We start from the raw sequence: 16,515 nt of genomic DNA, 5'->3' as shown, positions 1-16,515 counted from the left end.
AGTCGAGCCAATACAGCTTATATGTTCACACTTCGTGTGATCGTCTATGGGTGCGAGATCGAGATAATACAAAAACGAAGTATGTTTACTTGATAAAAAGGTTGGGACTTAACCAAACACAATAGGGTTCACTTATCAAGTAAATAGGACTTAACGTTTGTGGGATTTACTTTAATTATAATAAAACAATTATAATGCGAAAAATAAAAGTAAATGACACAGCAAGATTTTGTTAACGAGGAAACCGCAAATGCATAAAAACCCCGGGACCTTATCCAGAATTGAATAGTCTCAGGATTAAGCCGCTACACAAAATTACACCAACTTCGTATAATTGAAACCAAGAAACTAAACCTATAGTTCACATAGTTCCGTCTGTATTACCACGCCTCCAACTTATAAATAAGTCACGTACTTGGATCAATTCCTTTGGTTCGTATTCCAAACAGTAAAGGAACAACAAATCTGTTTGGTATCAACTCTCTTCAACCAAGTGATATGAGTCGGACAAAGGCTCTTCTATTTATCTTAACATAAACTCCTTCATCGGGTCCTTAGATCTATCTTATGTTCAATTGCCAAATTAATGGTTAAGATTTTGCAATCAACACTCTTAATCCAAAGAAATGTGTTGTTGTCGATCTACTCAACTAATCAATCCAATTCTATCACAATGATAAAACTGATTATAGTTGGATCCTCTTTTTACCGAAACAAGTATTGTGCACACCAAAGATTATGAACCCAAAATCAGAATCTTCAATATCTTCTTTGTCTTCAAATCTTCTTAGATCTTCAATAAATACCTGCAGACAACAACTTGAATCTCTTGTGATCAATCACGCACAGAAGGGAGTCTGTTAACAATGGACTATCACAAGATCGTCTTTAGATCTAAAAACAGTCTAAAGATCCCTGTCGAAAATCTGAACTAGTTTGAGTGGATCTTACATCATAAGTGAATCTTACATCATTAATAATTCGCCAAGATCAAAGTATGCTAAGAAGAACATATCTAATTCATCAAATGGTAAGGCGGCAAACCCTCAATAACCGCATCATAAATGTTAATGATGGCTTGGAATTATTGGGGTTTAGGGAATTCCCCAACAATCAGCGCACTGAAAACATTCCTCAGAAGTACTGATCCTTCAATCTTATTCCTTTCCGAAGTAAAAATGTCTGAGCCTGCGTCATTACAACGTGTTTCTCAATTTGGTTTTCAAAATCATTGTATTGTTGCATCTGTGGGGAGCAGTAATGGGTTGTGGCTGCTATGGAAAGATGAACTTACTATTTAAATTTTTTTCACAATCTTCTAACCTCATTCATGTTACTGTTCTTAATGATAATTCAAGGCATCCTTGGCACTTGTTTTGCATCTACGGACTTCTGATTTCTCTTTAAAGATCAAATTTCTGACGGAATATGACTTCTTATGCTCAAAATTTTGAAGGTCCTAAGTGTTTTATAGGTGATTTCAATGCTATAGTCTCCAGTGATGAAAAATTTAGTGGTTTACCGGTCTTGAGTTCCAATATCTCTTACTTTAATGATTTCATTCAACAAAATCATCTAATTGATCTGGGATATAAGGGGCCTGCTTATACTTGGACAAATGAGAGAGATATAGAGGGCTTGATAATGAAACGTCTAGACAGAGTGCTAGATAGCCCTGAATGGTGTATCGGCTTTCATAATGCAGTTGTTCTTCATCTTCCAAGAATTGCGAGTGATCACGCTCCAATTCTTTTAAACACCTGCAGAAACATCGCTAGAGCACCACCAAATTATAAATTTGAAGCTCACTAGCTTTCGCATCCTGAATTTCTAGACAAATTAAATGAATGTTGGTCCAAAGAAGATGAGGAGGATATTCAAAATTGACAAAACTCGGATCTTTTATTACTGAATGGAGTCGCGGAAGAATTAGATGCATCAAACATAAAATAGCAATGCTGAAGACTAATTAATAAGAATCCAATCATGGCGTCCTTTTGCTTCTAATATTCAAAAAAATAAAATAGTGACGACTCATGTTCATGAATATCTTATAATGGAGGCAACTTATTGGGATCAAAGAATGAAACAACAATGGGAAAAGAGTGGAGATAGGAACACGAGACATTTTCATCTTTCTGTTTAGCAAAGTCGAAGGAAGAATACTATTAGTCATATGCTGACAAATGATCAATCTTGGACTTCGAATCAAGATGAAATTTCGCGAGAACTAATTCACCACTTTAAGACTCTTTTTCAAGAACCATCCACACCAGATCCTCCGGAATTTAGTATTCAGGGTGAAGCAGTATCTCATATAGACAATGATGAGTTATATAGAATTCCAACAATGGATGAGATATGGGCAGTAACATCTAATATGGGGTCTTTCACTTCTTCGGGACCAGATGGATACTCTCCAATTTTCTACAACAAGTGCTGGGGTACTGTTTGTGATGATGTTTACAAATTAATAAAAAAAATATTCCATTATGTTGTTTTCCCTGAATTATTGAATCACACTAATATTACTTCGATACCTAAGATCAAAAACCCAGCAACACCATCGGATTATCGTGCAATATCTCTTTGCAATGTCTTATACAAGATTGTGGCCAAAATTCTATCAAATAGAATCAAGCCATACCTGGAAGAATTTATATCTTGGTCGCAGAGCGTGATAGACACAATTTTGTGTCCGATTTGTCTCGATTCTGTATATTGTTAGGCCTCATTTTTGTACTTATTATGGTGTTTTATTTATTTGTAGGTATTTTTGGCCAATAAACATTTTTGGAAAAAATTGGCTCGAAAAGTTGTCGGAAAGCACCCGGAGGACACTTGCTATTCGGGCCCCCGGTTTGGATAAGGGGCACCCCCAGGACACCCCTTCAGGAAGCTGCTAAAGGAACCCCTACTCTGGATAGGGGGCGCCCTTCTTCTTCACGGTTTCAAATCCTCAAAATTGGCGGGAAAATTTGTGGCAGTGAAGAACAGATTAGGGTTCTTGATTTGGAGGAGTTTGAGGTCGATTAAACCTCTGATTTTCATAAGATAGACTCCTTATGGGTCTAGGAATCTGATATGGGTGTTGAAATCGATTAGACTGGGCTCAATCGACGGATTTTTATCACAACAGAAATATATGGAAAGATACGTGTGTGACCTGTTTTAGGGAATTTTAGAGAGATTAAAGTGCTATGAACCTTCCCAAATATTTGTATCTATCTAAGGAAGAGTTTAGAATAAAAAGGAAAGCTCAAAAACGTGCAGAAATTCTAAAACAAGAAATTGCCGCAACTTTGTCGTGAAGAGAGATGAATAGATTTTGGAAGATTTGGGAGAGACTTAATCAGTATTTTTGATATAAATAGATTGTTTGGGTCATATAGAAGAGAAGTAGAGAGTTGGGGGAAGTTTAGAGAAGAACAGAGAACGAAATCAAGAGTTGCAGGAAATTGTTTCTGATGGTGCACAAGGAAGAACACGAAGAACAAAAGGTCATTGAAGGCAGTCGTTTATGGGGTCTTAAAATCAGCGACAAAGCAACAGTATTTACAACAGTTTTCTGTAATAGTTCCATTGTAACATCTGTTTTGTAACTCCGATACACTGTTGCAAACAGTCTGTGTTATTACTTTTCACTCTTTTAATCATCTTTTGAGCAACAAACCCATATTTTAAGACCATGATTAATATGAGGAGTTAAACCCCATTGCTGAGGCGATAGAGGAAGCTATTTTTCCAACAAAAAGTGGTATATTCTATTTTATCTTTTTATTTGCAATAATTATATGATTATTTTCCTTGAACTATTATTGAATATGATTTTTATTTGAGTGATTGTGATCTATTTTGATGGAGTATGCTTAGTTTTGAGACTTTTGATGCTTCATACTTGGTATTTACAATTACTACTTTTGAAAATCTACTTGTTGCAATATTTTAGAATCAAATTAAACGAGAAAATTGCATAAATATAAGTATTGGTTTAATCACTTTGAACTTGGAAAATAGTGGAATCTTAGCTTCAGTGTTTCTTTTAATATTGATATCATCTTTGATTGAGTTTGCTATAATTTTTAGTGAGTTTTCTATTTTATTATTAGAATTTAAGTCTAATTAATATCCTTCACAAGTATGAGAATCGAACCACTTTTACCACTATTTGCAAATCACATCAATTTTTGGCGCCGCCGACGCGGACTTGTTTTTAGGGTTTAGATTTATTTTATTTTTATTTATTTTATTTTATTTTTTATTTTTGTTCTTTTTTATATTCTTGGGTATTTATCTTGTGTCTACAGGTTCTGGATCATAAAGAAAATTGAGCCAAAGAGTTTGGTGATTTCATAAAGACTTGGAGCTAAAGATTAAAGCAAAAAGAACAGAAAAGAAGACAATTTTATTTTAGACAATTTTAGTTTAGGGTTTGTTTATTTTCTTTTAGGAAAAAAAAAACTGTATTAGGGTTTATTATTTTTGTAATTTTTCTTTAATTTTTGGACTTTTGGACTTTGGGACATTATTTTTTTTATTACCCTACGGAAGGGTACTTTAAATATAAACTGTTTGCAGAGAAGGAGGACAATTACGATATTGTCTCTGCACCTTGGGTTCGTACACTAGACATCGGAGTCAGTGGCCTGAGTCGACTACAACCGATTCATCCCCCATCTGGAACGGGAGGTAAGATTCTAAAAACTCGTGAATCCCCTGTCAGCGAGTTATTGGACTCCTTCGTATGCATATATGTTGAGGACTGAATACAGACATTTATTTTTCTAGTAAAGGGCAAGGCCTGGCCATACAAGATAAGGGTTCGGATTTCATCACCGTTCTCTTCTTGCCCGCTTTAGGAACACGTAACCTACGCGAACCTAAACCTAAAATTTTGACTAGAACGAGACCGATAGGGTAACGAGCTTAACAGGAAAGTCATTCGAAAAATATTGGTTAATCTTTTAAGCATACTTCGAAGTTCTTGACGGTTTCTGTAAGTTGAAAGCGTGACTGCGCCGCCTTGTAATACCGGTGAGGCCTTGGGTATCAAAGCTCCACCGAGCTTCCCTCGCCTCTATTCAACTTACGTTAACTCGGATTGATTCCATAGGAGTTTGCTTAAATTGTAACGAATTCCCGTTCGAAGGATTAGAAGCTGGTCTAGAAACAATCTAAGTGGAGTCATCATGCTTTTTGTTTGCTAGAAATCAATAGGTTTGATTTGGTTGAGTCGGCCTTGATCTGTGTTTGCTTACCCTTCCAATTTAGAAAATTCTATTGTATGCCTGAACGTAAAAGAGACACACTAGGTAAATTTGTTAAAGAGAAACCTAGTAGTTCGAAGCGTCTCGATTACCTTAATCTAGAGAGTCCGACTTTTGAAGAGTCTGTTTTTGAACGTCCTTTGACTAAGGAGAGAATCTCTGTTGCTCCGATAGCGCCAGAAATGACAACTTTGAAAGCTTTGTTGAATCCAACTAGGACTACTCATCCTTCGTGTATTAAGTTAGCTAAAACGGAGGCACCCTATGAACTGAAACTTGGGACCTTACAGATGAAAACCCTTATTACCATGTTAGGGATTTTGAGGAAATTTGTAGTACTCTAAGAATTAGAGGCTTAGATGATGATGCTTTGAAGCTTAGGTTATTCCAATTTTCCCTGAAAGATAAGGCCAAGTCGTGGCTATATAGTTTGGACTCCGAGTCAATTGAGACATATGAACAACTTACATCTGCCTTTTTCAATAAGTTTTTCCCTAGGCACAAAACATCGTCTATTAGGACGCAAATATGCACATTTTCACAACAAGAGGGAGAATCTTTATATAGGTATTTGGAAAGGTTCAATGATTTATTATCCCAGTGTCCTCATCATGGTTTAGAAAAGGTTAGGCTAGTTCAGATCCTTTATGAGGGTTTATATTATTCCACAACGATCATGGTCGAGTCTCTATGCACTGGTGGATTTGAAAACCAAACTGTTGATGCAACGATGGAATTTTTTAATGAAATCGCCGAAAAAAACCAGCAATGGGAAAATAGTAGGGCACCCCAGAAAACAATTCTTTTAAGTAGAGGAAACGTTAATAGGGTAGAAGGAGGCTATTGATGAGTGCCAAATATTGTATATATTTATCCCTTTCTGTTGGCATTTTAACTCATCTTTTGTGCATTAATTATACATTTTATCCCATATTCTGTATTTTCATTGTTTTCAAGAATAAATATTTTTATTAATTAATTTTGCATTTTTAGGTAGTAAATAAAGTTCGGATGAGTCGCGGAGCGAAAAGAGCAGAAAAGTAGTGAAAAGCCGGGAGAAATTACGCAAGGAAGCCGCGAAGAATGGTGCGCACAACCTCATTTTCGACACACAAAAGCGCCTCCGTTCTCAGCCATCAGATCATTTCTCAGAAGCATCCGACGGTCGCTCCTTCATAGATCATCAAAATCTGAAGTCTCTGCCGAGCACCACAGCTCTGAAATTCCAAGCCTTCAGATTAGATGGTAGTTGAATCCAACGGTCGCTCCCTTGCTGTTCATCAAAGTTTGATATCTCCGCCTAACACTACAACACCTAACTCCATCTGGCATCGTTGATTTTGTTGTATCATATAATCCAACGGTCGCTCATCGCTTACCTCCGCATCACCGTCCGATCTACCTACCATCTTCGCATCTCGCGGCTCAGCGTCACAGAACATTAAGATTGGATGAAGCCGCCTAACACTCTATCACCCGAGCCCTACCACCTAACCAAACAACCCCCTTCTCCCATTCTATCGAACCCATCTACCACCATCACCCCCCTCTCTGCAGAACCACCTCCTTCCCTGCCGCACCACCATCATCACCACCCCTCCTGCAACAGCCACCAAACCACCAACTCTCCACAACAACCGCAACCCATCACTACTATCATCACCCCTATCACCTATTAAGCTATTTCAACAACTCCACCATCCTCTTCACTGTTAGGATTGGATTTGGTGAATTAGATTGATAGATGAAGCAATTGGAGGCGTGGATAGCATGAGGGGAGTCAGAGGAAGATTGGGTCGAAGCTATTGAGTGCTATCAGTGATTAGGTAAAACCTAATTTCAATTTTCACCAAACCCTAATTTCACTGTTTTGGGGTTTTTGATTGTTTGTATAAATAGATGATATGGGTATATGTTAGAACTCATGTTGGGATTAGCCTACATCCAGAACTTCCAAGTTCTGTTAATTGTTAATTTTTGCTCACTTGCTCATTTCAGTTCATGTTATGCCTGATATTGTTTCCTGTTAATTGCTGTGCTCTTGTGATGTTTGCTATGTTGTGTTATATCCTGTTAATGTTTTGTTTAGTTTGCCTCCTGTTAATTGTATGTATCCTGAAAGGTGTTAGAAGTTTGTTGTGTTCATTGTTAGTTCAGGTTATGTTAATTGCATTGTAAGTGCTTAAATGTCATAGAACTGATATTATCTACTTGAATGACTGCATCTGTGATCAGTTGTGCTGTAAGAAGACAACTGATTCTAGGGGTGAAAGAATGATAGTAGAATTCAGTGTGCTACATGTTTAGATAGATGGAGTAAACCTTGCTGCATAGTGTGAATTGAGTAGTGGGAAGAAACTAGTGCTCACTAGTGACAATGAGCAAGCTAGCTCTCTTCCCACTCTAAAAGAGTGCTTTAGTTCAGCTCCATGTTAGCTTAACCTTCTTCCCCTGCCTTAGGCTAACTGCCTTTGTGTTATTTTCATTTTGCTTCTTTGTGTTTTGTTCACTGTAATTTTCATTTGCATCTTGTGTTATTTTGCTGTTGTTTGCTGTTTTCTTGTCTACTTGTGCTGCAGCTGCTGCTGCAACTCTGTTGCTGCTGCACTGCTGTGCACTTCTGCTGCTGCACTGTTGTGCACTTCAACTATCTGCCCTGCTGCCACCTCTACTGCTGCACTGCTGCATTTCCACTGCTGCTGCTCTCTTGTGCTGCTGCCAAGCCAAGTGCAGCTCTTGCTCCTGCTGCTGCTTCTCCTCTGCTGCCCTGCAGCATTGCTGCTGCTGTGCCACTATTTGCTGCTGCTACCCTGCCACTTCTTCTCCTGCCAAGCCAAGTCCAGTTCCTGCAGCCAAGCAAAGACCAAAGCTCAACTCAAACTGAAGCCCAATTCAACCAACCTGTGGGCTTAATCCATAAGCCTAAACTCAAAAGCCCAAGACCAAACCAACTGAGTCCAAGGCTCAGTTCAATTCAAAGGCCCAAAACCTAAAGTATTTCATTGTTAAAAAACAAACCCATTAAGCCCAACAGTTCCAAAGGGGTATTCAAAGCCCAATAGCAAACTAGGAACCCAATTAGCTAAAACACTTCCGAAACACACCCGATCTCTGTGGATCGACCCGTACTTGCACGAGCTACAACTGACGACCGTGCACTTGCGGTATTACTGTAGGCCCCCGTTTCATTTCACTTCAATTTTATACACCCTTGCCGGGGACTACCAGCTATGAATCAGATGCCAAAATTGCTGCTATAGCAAAAAGGTTAGAAGCCTTAGAAGTGGGCCAGACTAGTGGTAGAGTGGAGCCTTTTTGGGAAGGCCAGAATATTGAAGAGCAAGCCAATGCTCTTTATAATAACACTAGATTTGATAACCGTCAAAAAATTGACCCATATTCAGAAACCTATAATCCTGGTTGGAGAAACCATCCGAACCTTTCGTGGTCTAAGGGCCAAAGTCAAGGTCAGTTTAGTAACTCTAATACTCCCCCAGGTTTTGGCTATACTAAGAATCCTTCAGGACTAGCTCAGTTTCAGAATCAGTCAGATAAGAAAATCCTAAGTTTAGAGGAATCTCTCGCTTTGTTAACTCAGCAAACTGTAAAATTTCAGTTATCCGTAGAACAAAGTCTACAAGCTAGTAACAGGATAGGACAAGAAAATAGTCAGGCTATTTCCGAGTTAAAAACCCAGGTTGGTCTGATAAGTGATTCTTTGAGACAAAAAGGTAAGTTTCCTAGTCAAACACAACCCAACCCTATAGGAGTTCATGAATTAGGTGAAAAACCATCGAATCAATTGAATGTTGTTAGAACCCTTAGGAGTGGTAGAGTTGTTGACAATAAGGTAACCATGCCCGATAGTGAACATATTGTAGTTCACCCCTCAGAATCTCACCTCTCAGGACCAGTAGATGAGGAGACTGATAAAGTTTCTGATGATGTGAATTCGGTTCCTGAAAGGTCTGATTTTATGCATAGAGCCCCATTTCCTCGGCTATTAGTACCAACAAAGAAGGAATCGAACTTTAGTGACATAGTGGAGGTTTTTAAGCAAGTTACCATAAACCTTCCGTTATTAGATGCAATTAGGAAAATTCCTGCTTATGCCAATTTCCTTAAGGATATGTGTACGCGAAAGCGAAAACTTAGCGTCCATAAGAAAGCCTTTTTAGCTAGTCACTTAAGTTCAATCATTCAGAACACCACAACTCCAAAGTACAAAGACCCAGGTTCTCCTACCATTGCTTGCACAATAGGTAACTTCCGGGTAGAAAAAGCTTTACTTGACGTAGGAGCCAGTGTGAACTTACTGCCATTCCATGTATACTTACAGCTAGGACTTGGTGAAATGAAACCTACTCAGATGACACTGCAGTTAGCTGATAGGTCTGTTAAAATCCATCGAGGTGTTATCGAGGATGTTCTTATTGAGGTCGACAAGTTTATTTATCCAGTGGATTTCGTGGTCCTAGATACCCAACTTGTCCCTGACCTAGAGAACCAGATACCTGTGATTTTAGGTCGCCATTTTTAGCTACGTCTAATGCGATCATTAACTGTCGAAATGGTGTGATGAGTTTATCTTGTGGTAATATGACTATGGAGATGAACATTTTTAATGTCAGTAAGCAACCTCATGAGCTAGATGACACATGTGTTGAAGAGGTGAACATGATAGAAGCCTTAGTTCAGGAGTCATTACCAAACATTTTGTCTGAAGACCCATTAGAAAGTTGTCTATCCCATTTTGGTTTAGATTTTGACGACGATAGCACTATTGAACAGGTGAATGCTCTATTAGATTTTACCCCTGTGTTAGACACTGATAGATGGAAATCTAGGTTCGAACCGTTACCAGTTTCTGAGACTACCCGAATTCCTTCTTTAGAAGAGCCCCCAAAGTTGGACCTTAAACCACTACCCGATACTCTAAAGTATGTGTTTTTAGGCCCATCTGAGACTTTACTTGTGATTGTAGCTTCCGATTTGGATAGTGATCAGGAAAGTAGGCTAGTAAATGTACTTCAAGACAATAAGGAAGCTTTAGGGTGGACTATATCAGACATTAAGAGTATAAGTCCTACTGTGTGTATGCATCAGATTCATTTAGAGGAAGACTCCAAACCTTCTAGGGAGATGCAACGTCGACTGAACCCTAACATGAAATAGGTAGTTCGAAAAGAGGTGCTTAAGTTGTTAGATGCGGGTATTATTTACCCAATTTCAGACAGTAAGTGGGTCATCCCTGCTCAGGTTGTCCCCAAGAAATCAGGTATCACTGTAGTCCAGAATGATAATAATGAATTAATCCCAACCCGAGTGACCACGGGATGGCGTGTGTGTATTGACTATATGAAATTGAACAAGGTCACAAGGAAGGACCACTTTCCCCTTCCCTTCATCGACCAGATGATAGAGAGATTAGCTGGACATAGTCACTACTGCTTTTTAGATGGCTACTCCGGTTATAATCAGATCGTTATTTCCCCAGAATACCAAGAGAAAAACACTTTTACATGTCCCTTTGGTACCTTTGCGTATAGACGCATGCCTTTCGGGCTATGTAATGCCCCTGCAACTTTTCAGCGTTTTATGATGAGTATATTTTCTGATATGGTAGAACGGTTCTTAGAGGTCTTTATGGATGATTTTTCAGTGTTTGGTTCATCTTTCGATGTGTGCTTGCATCATTTGACATTAGTGTTGACTAGGTGTAAGGAAAAAAATTTAGTGCTTAATTGGGAAAAATATCATTTCATGGTTAAATCAGGAATTGTGTTAGGGCACATCGTCTCTTCAAAGGGTATAGAGGTAGACAAAGCCAAAGTTGACCTTATTAAGACTTTACAGGTCCCAAAAACCGTAAAAGATATTAGTCATTCCTAGGGCATGCGGGTTTTTACCGTCGATTCATTAAGGATTTTAGCTTGATTTCTAGACCTCTTTGCAATTTGTTTTCTAAAGATGTTAAGTTTGTCTTTGATAATGATTGTTTAAAGGCTTTTGAGAAGCTTAAAACTTTACTCACTACTGCCCCGATAGTCCAGGCACCTAACTGGAACCTACCCTTTGAAACTATGTGTGATGCTTCAGATTATGCTATAGGCGTTGTGCTAGGTCAGCGAGAAAATTAATTACACCATATGATTTACTATGCTAGAAAAACTCTGAATGATGCCCAAATGAACTATACAACTAATGAGAAGGAATTGCTAGCCATCGTGTTTGCCTTGGATAAGTTTAGATCCTATTTATTAGGTTCTAAGATCGTAATCTATACTGATCATGCTGCTTTGAAATACCTTTTGTCTAAGAAGGATACCAAACCTAGATTGATTAGATGGATCCTTTTGTTACAAGAATTTTGTCCAGACATTAGAGACAAAAAGGGTGCAGATAATGTAGTAGCATACCACTTGTCTAGGCTAGTTGTTAGTTCCCCTAATAATTCCCTTCCTATAAGGAGATGTGTATCTGAGAGTGACCAGTCTAGTATTATCTCCTTTTGTCATGAACATGCATGTGGGGGGTCATTTTAGTGCTAAGAAGACTGCTGCTAAGATTTTGCAGTGTGGATTTTACTAGCCTTCGTTGTTTAAAGATTCCCATAGTCATTGTGTTTCTTGTGAGCGTTGCCAGAAGTTAGGAACCATTTCCCGTAGAGATATGATGCCTTTGAACCCTATTTTAGTGATTGAGGTCTTTGATGTGTGGGGCATTGATTTTATGGGTCAATTTCCTGTTTCGTTTGGTTATCTTTACATACTTGTCGTTGTAGACTATGTGTCTAAGTGGGTTGAGGCGGTTCCGTGTAAAACGAATGACCACGGGGTCGTAGTCCAGTTTTTGAAAGAGAATATACTTACATGTTTTGGTACGCCGCGAGCTATAATTAGTGATGTAGGTTCACACTTTTGTAATAGACCGTTTGCTCTTTTAATGAAACAATACGGTATTACCCATAAAGTAACAACCACATATCACCCTCAGACTAGTGGTCAGGTAAAGGTTTCCAATAGGGAAACTAAACGTATTCTAGAGAAAACAGTTAATCCAAACAGGAAAGACTGGTCGTCGAGGCTTACTGATGGCTTATGGGATTACCGTACTGCGTTTAAGACACCCATTGGAATGTCACCTTATCGTTTAGTGTTTGGAAAGGCATGTCACCTGCCTGTTGAGTTAGAGCATCGAGACTATTGGGCTATTAAGAACTTAAACTTTTCACTTGACAGGGCAGGAGCTCAAAGAAAGCTCCAGCTCAATCAGTTGGACGATATTCGTAGAGATGCATACGATAGTGCTAAGGAGTATAAGAACAAAATGAAACTTGTGCATGATAGGAATATTTTACGAAAGTCATTTTCTCCTGGTCAAAAAGTTCTTATGTATGACACTCGTTTGCATCTATTCCCCGGGAAGTTGCGCTCTCGGTGGACCGGTCCTTTTGTGGTCCGTACTGTTTTTCCTCATGGCGCTGTTGAGATTGAGACACCAGATGGTAGTAGTTCTTCGAAGGTTAACGGTCAGCGATTGAAGCCCTTTTTAGAGCCTTTTCCTACAGGTGATGTTGAGGAGGTCCCTCTGGAGGACCCTGTTTACCTTGATTGACCATCGAGGCGATTTTGTATGTTGTATAATATTTTTGTAGGTTTTTGGTTACACTTCACCCAGGTACTATCTTTCCGACTTCTCTCTTTACTATTTCCTCATGTTACTTATATTTTTGGTACTGTTCTTTAATTAGAAACATTGAGGACAATGTTAGATTTAAGTTTGGGGGTGGGGTAGAACTTTTTGTTACATTTTCGTTGTAATAAATAAACTCCAGAGCCTAGAAATTTATCCATATTAAGGATGGCACTAACCAATCTAAGTGGATGGAAGCATTTTGGTTGTAGGAGTTGAGGAACCAATCCGACTAGATGGCAATATCTAAAGAGTCTATTCATAAAAGCACAGAGCTCAGGTGTTAGAAATAACATGATAGTTTCACCATATCTCGTTGAGTCATTTTCACTTCTGTTTTTATTTTGTTTTGTTTTTAAACTATGTTTCTCTAAGTGATTAGGTGGGGCTCACGATTCAAGTTGTTACCAATGCTACGGTGAATTAGAGTGATTGAGATACAAAAAAAAAATAAAAAAATTGAGACTTGACCATCAGACCAACTGGAATAAATTCAATAAAGTCGACCACTGGAACTCTTGTATATGCCAGTTGTGTTGACCTAGAGTTAGGATTATCAATCACTGGTTCCTTTGTATATGCCAGTGTGTTGATATTAGTCAGACTAGTATCTCAGTCCATTAGGATAGGTTCATTTTTGCGGAGGCCTTCAGACAGATATGAGAAACACCGTTCACCTAGTAAACATCAAAACCATCTATGTTTTTCTATATCCATCTTCTTGATATATCCATGTGATTAGTTTTGACTCTGGATATTGATGTCCATAGTGCGACTATCTGAGTAGAGCTCTGTCACTTATATATGAATTTTCGTATGCTTGAGTGCAAACTCGTGTACAACAATTGGAATTTCGCATCAGGGTACTTCCTCCTGTAGTCAATAAGTATGCCAACCAAGGAGATTCTTTAGTGCCTTCCAAGGTTCTGTGTAGATATCTAGGGTCTGGAGTATAAAAATTTTGTGGGTATACCTCTGGTAAGCCCTCCGTAGACAACACTCCGCCACTAGAAACACCTAGGGGTTTAAAGGCTTATTGCATATGCTAAATGCAATCGACGATGTCTGCGACAGTGAGTTAGGATTTTATTTCTATTTTATTTTTGCTCGAGGACTAGCAAATAATAGGTTTGGGGGTATTTGATAGACACATTTTTGTGTCCGATTTGTCTCGATTCTATATATTGTTAGGGTTCATTTTTGTACTTATTATGGTGTTTTATTTATTTGTAGGTATTTTTGGCCAATAAACATTTTTGGAAAAAATTGGCTCGAAAAGTTGTCGGAAAGCACCCGGAGGACACTTGCTATTCGTGCCCCCGGTTTGGATAAGGGGAACCCCCATGACACCCCTTAAGGCAGCTGCTAAAGGCACCCCTACTCTGTATAGGGAGCGCCCTTCTTCTTCACGGTTTCAAATCCTCAAAATTGGCGGGAAAATTTGTGGCAGTGAAGAACAGATTAGGGTTCTTGATTTGGAAGAGTTTGAGGTCGATTAAACCTCTGATTTTCATAGGATAGACTCCTTATGGGTCTAGGAATCTGATATGGGAGTTGAAATCGATTAGATTGGGCTCAATCGACGGATTTTTATCACAACAGAAATATATGGAAAGTCACGTGTGTGACCTTTTTTAGGGAATTTTAGAGAGATTAAAGTTCTATGAACCTTCCCAAAGATTTGTATCTATCTAAGGAAGAGTTTAGAATAAAAAGGAAAGCTCAGAAAAGTGTAGATATTCTAAAACAAGAAATTGTCGCAACTTTGCCGTGAAGAGAGGGGAAGAGATTTTGGAAGATTTGGGAGAGACTTAATCGGTATTTTTGATATAAATAGATTGTTTGGGTCATATAGAAGGGAAGTCGAGAGTTGGGGGAAGTTTAGAGAAGAACAGAGAATGAAATCAAGAGTTGCAGGAAATTGTTTCTGATGGTGCACAAGGAAGAACACGAAGAACAAAAGGCCATTGAAGACAGTCGTTTCTGGGTCTTAAAATCAGCGACAAAGCAACAGTATTTACAACAGTTTTCTGTAATAGTTCCATTGTAACAGCTGTTTTGTAACTCCGATACACTGTTGCAAACAGTCTGTGTTATTACTTTTCACTCTTTTAATCATCTTTTGAGCAACAAACACATATTTTAAGACCATGATTAATATGAGGAGCTAAACCCCGTTGCTGAGGCGATAAAGGAAGCTATTTTTCCAACAAAAAGTGGTATATTCTATTTTATCTTTTTATTTGCAATAATTATATGATTATTTGCCTTGAACTATTATTGAATATGATTTTTTATTTGAGTGATTGTGATCTATTTTGATGGAGTATGCTTAGTTTTAAGACTTTTGATGCTTCATACTTGGTATTTACAACTACTACTTTTGAAAATTTACTTGTTGCAATATTTTAGAATCAAATTAAACGAGAAAATTGCATAAATATAAGTATTGGTTTAATCACTTTGAACTTGGAAAATAGTGGAATCTTAGCTTCAGTGTTTCTTTTAATATTGATATCATCTTTGATTGAGTTTGCTATAATTTTTAGTGAGTTTTCTATTTTAATATTAGAATTTAAGTCTAATTAATATCCTTCACAAGTCTGAGAATCGAACCACTTTTACCACTATCCACAAATCACATCAGAGTGCTTTTGTACCTGGTCGCCAGATTTTGGATAACATTGTTATTACAAAGGAATTACTCCATTCCATTAACAATTCTAGGGTTGTCAATAGTCATTTTGCAACTAAGGTGGATATGGTTAAAGCATATGACCGCGTTAATTGGAGGTTTCTCGGGGATATGCTACAAGTTATGGGAATATCTGGAAAAGCTCATTCTTTAATCATGGCATATGTGATGACTAATTTTTTTCAACTAACATCAATGGTTTTCCGCAAGATTTTTTCAAAAGCGAAAGGGGCATACGACAAGGTTGCCCATTATCTCCTACACTGTTCATTATCTGCTCTGAGGGTCTCTCTTTACTGATGAATCAATTTGAGTATCAAGGCCTATATCAAGGATACAAGATGAATAGATGGGCACCTACAATTACCCATTTGATGTTCGCTAATGATCTATTCTTCCTTGGTGAACATTCCAGAATTAATGTGCTTAATCTGAATAAATTGCTGCATCAGTATGCTTCAATGTCATGCCAACTGACAAATTACAATAAATCCACAATTTATTTTAATAAGGGGATTTCTGACCTAAGAAAGCGAACAACCATTCAAGACTTATTGATAAGGGGAGTTAGAGAAATGGTTCCTGATGATAAGTATCTTGGGATTTTCCGTTTAAAGTCACATTGCAGAATTGCAAGTTTTGATTATCTTATTGATAAATTTAATTCAAGACTGCCAGGATGGAGATTTCACTATACAAACATGCCAGGGAGAACTGTTTTGTTAAAGACCATCCTCTCCTCAATTCCAATATACTGCGTGGGAATTTGTATTCTTCGTAAAGGTGTTATGCATGAGATTGACAAGATTCTGAGATGTTTTTGGTGGGGTCATTCCACTAATGAGAGAAAGTTGCACT

The 16,515-nt window shown here is 38.1% G+C and overlaps 1 pseudogene; it reads right to left on the bottom strand.

The window, feature by feature from the left end:
* Window positions 1-5,785: 5,785 nt before the first annotated feature.
* LOC113354693 lies at window positions 5,786-5,885 on the bottom strand (annotated as a pseudogene).
* Between the last annotated feature and the right edge of the window lie 10,630 nt (window positions 5,886-16,515).

Source organism: Papaver somniferum, chromosome 2 (genome assembly GCF_003573695.1).
Source record: "Papaver somniferum cultivar HN1 chromosome 2, ASM357369v1, whole genome shotgun sequence".
Lineage (NCBI taxonomy): Eukaryota > Viridiplantae > Streptophyta > Magnoliopsida > Ranunculales > Papaveraceae > Papaver > Papaver somniferum.
This window is presented reverse-complemented; position numbering and strand designations above follow the sequence as displayed.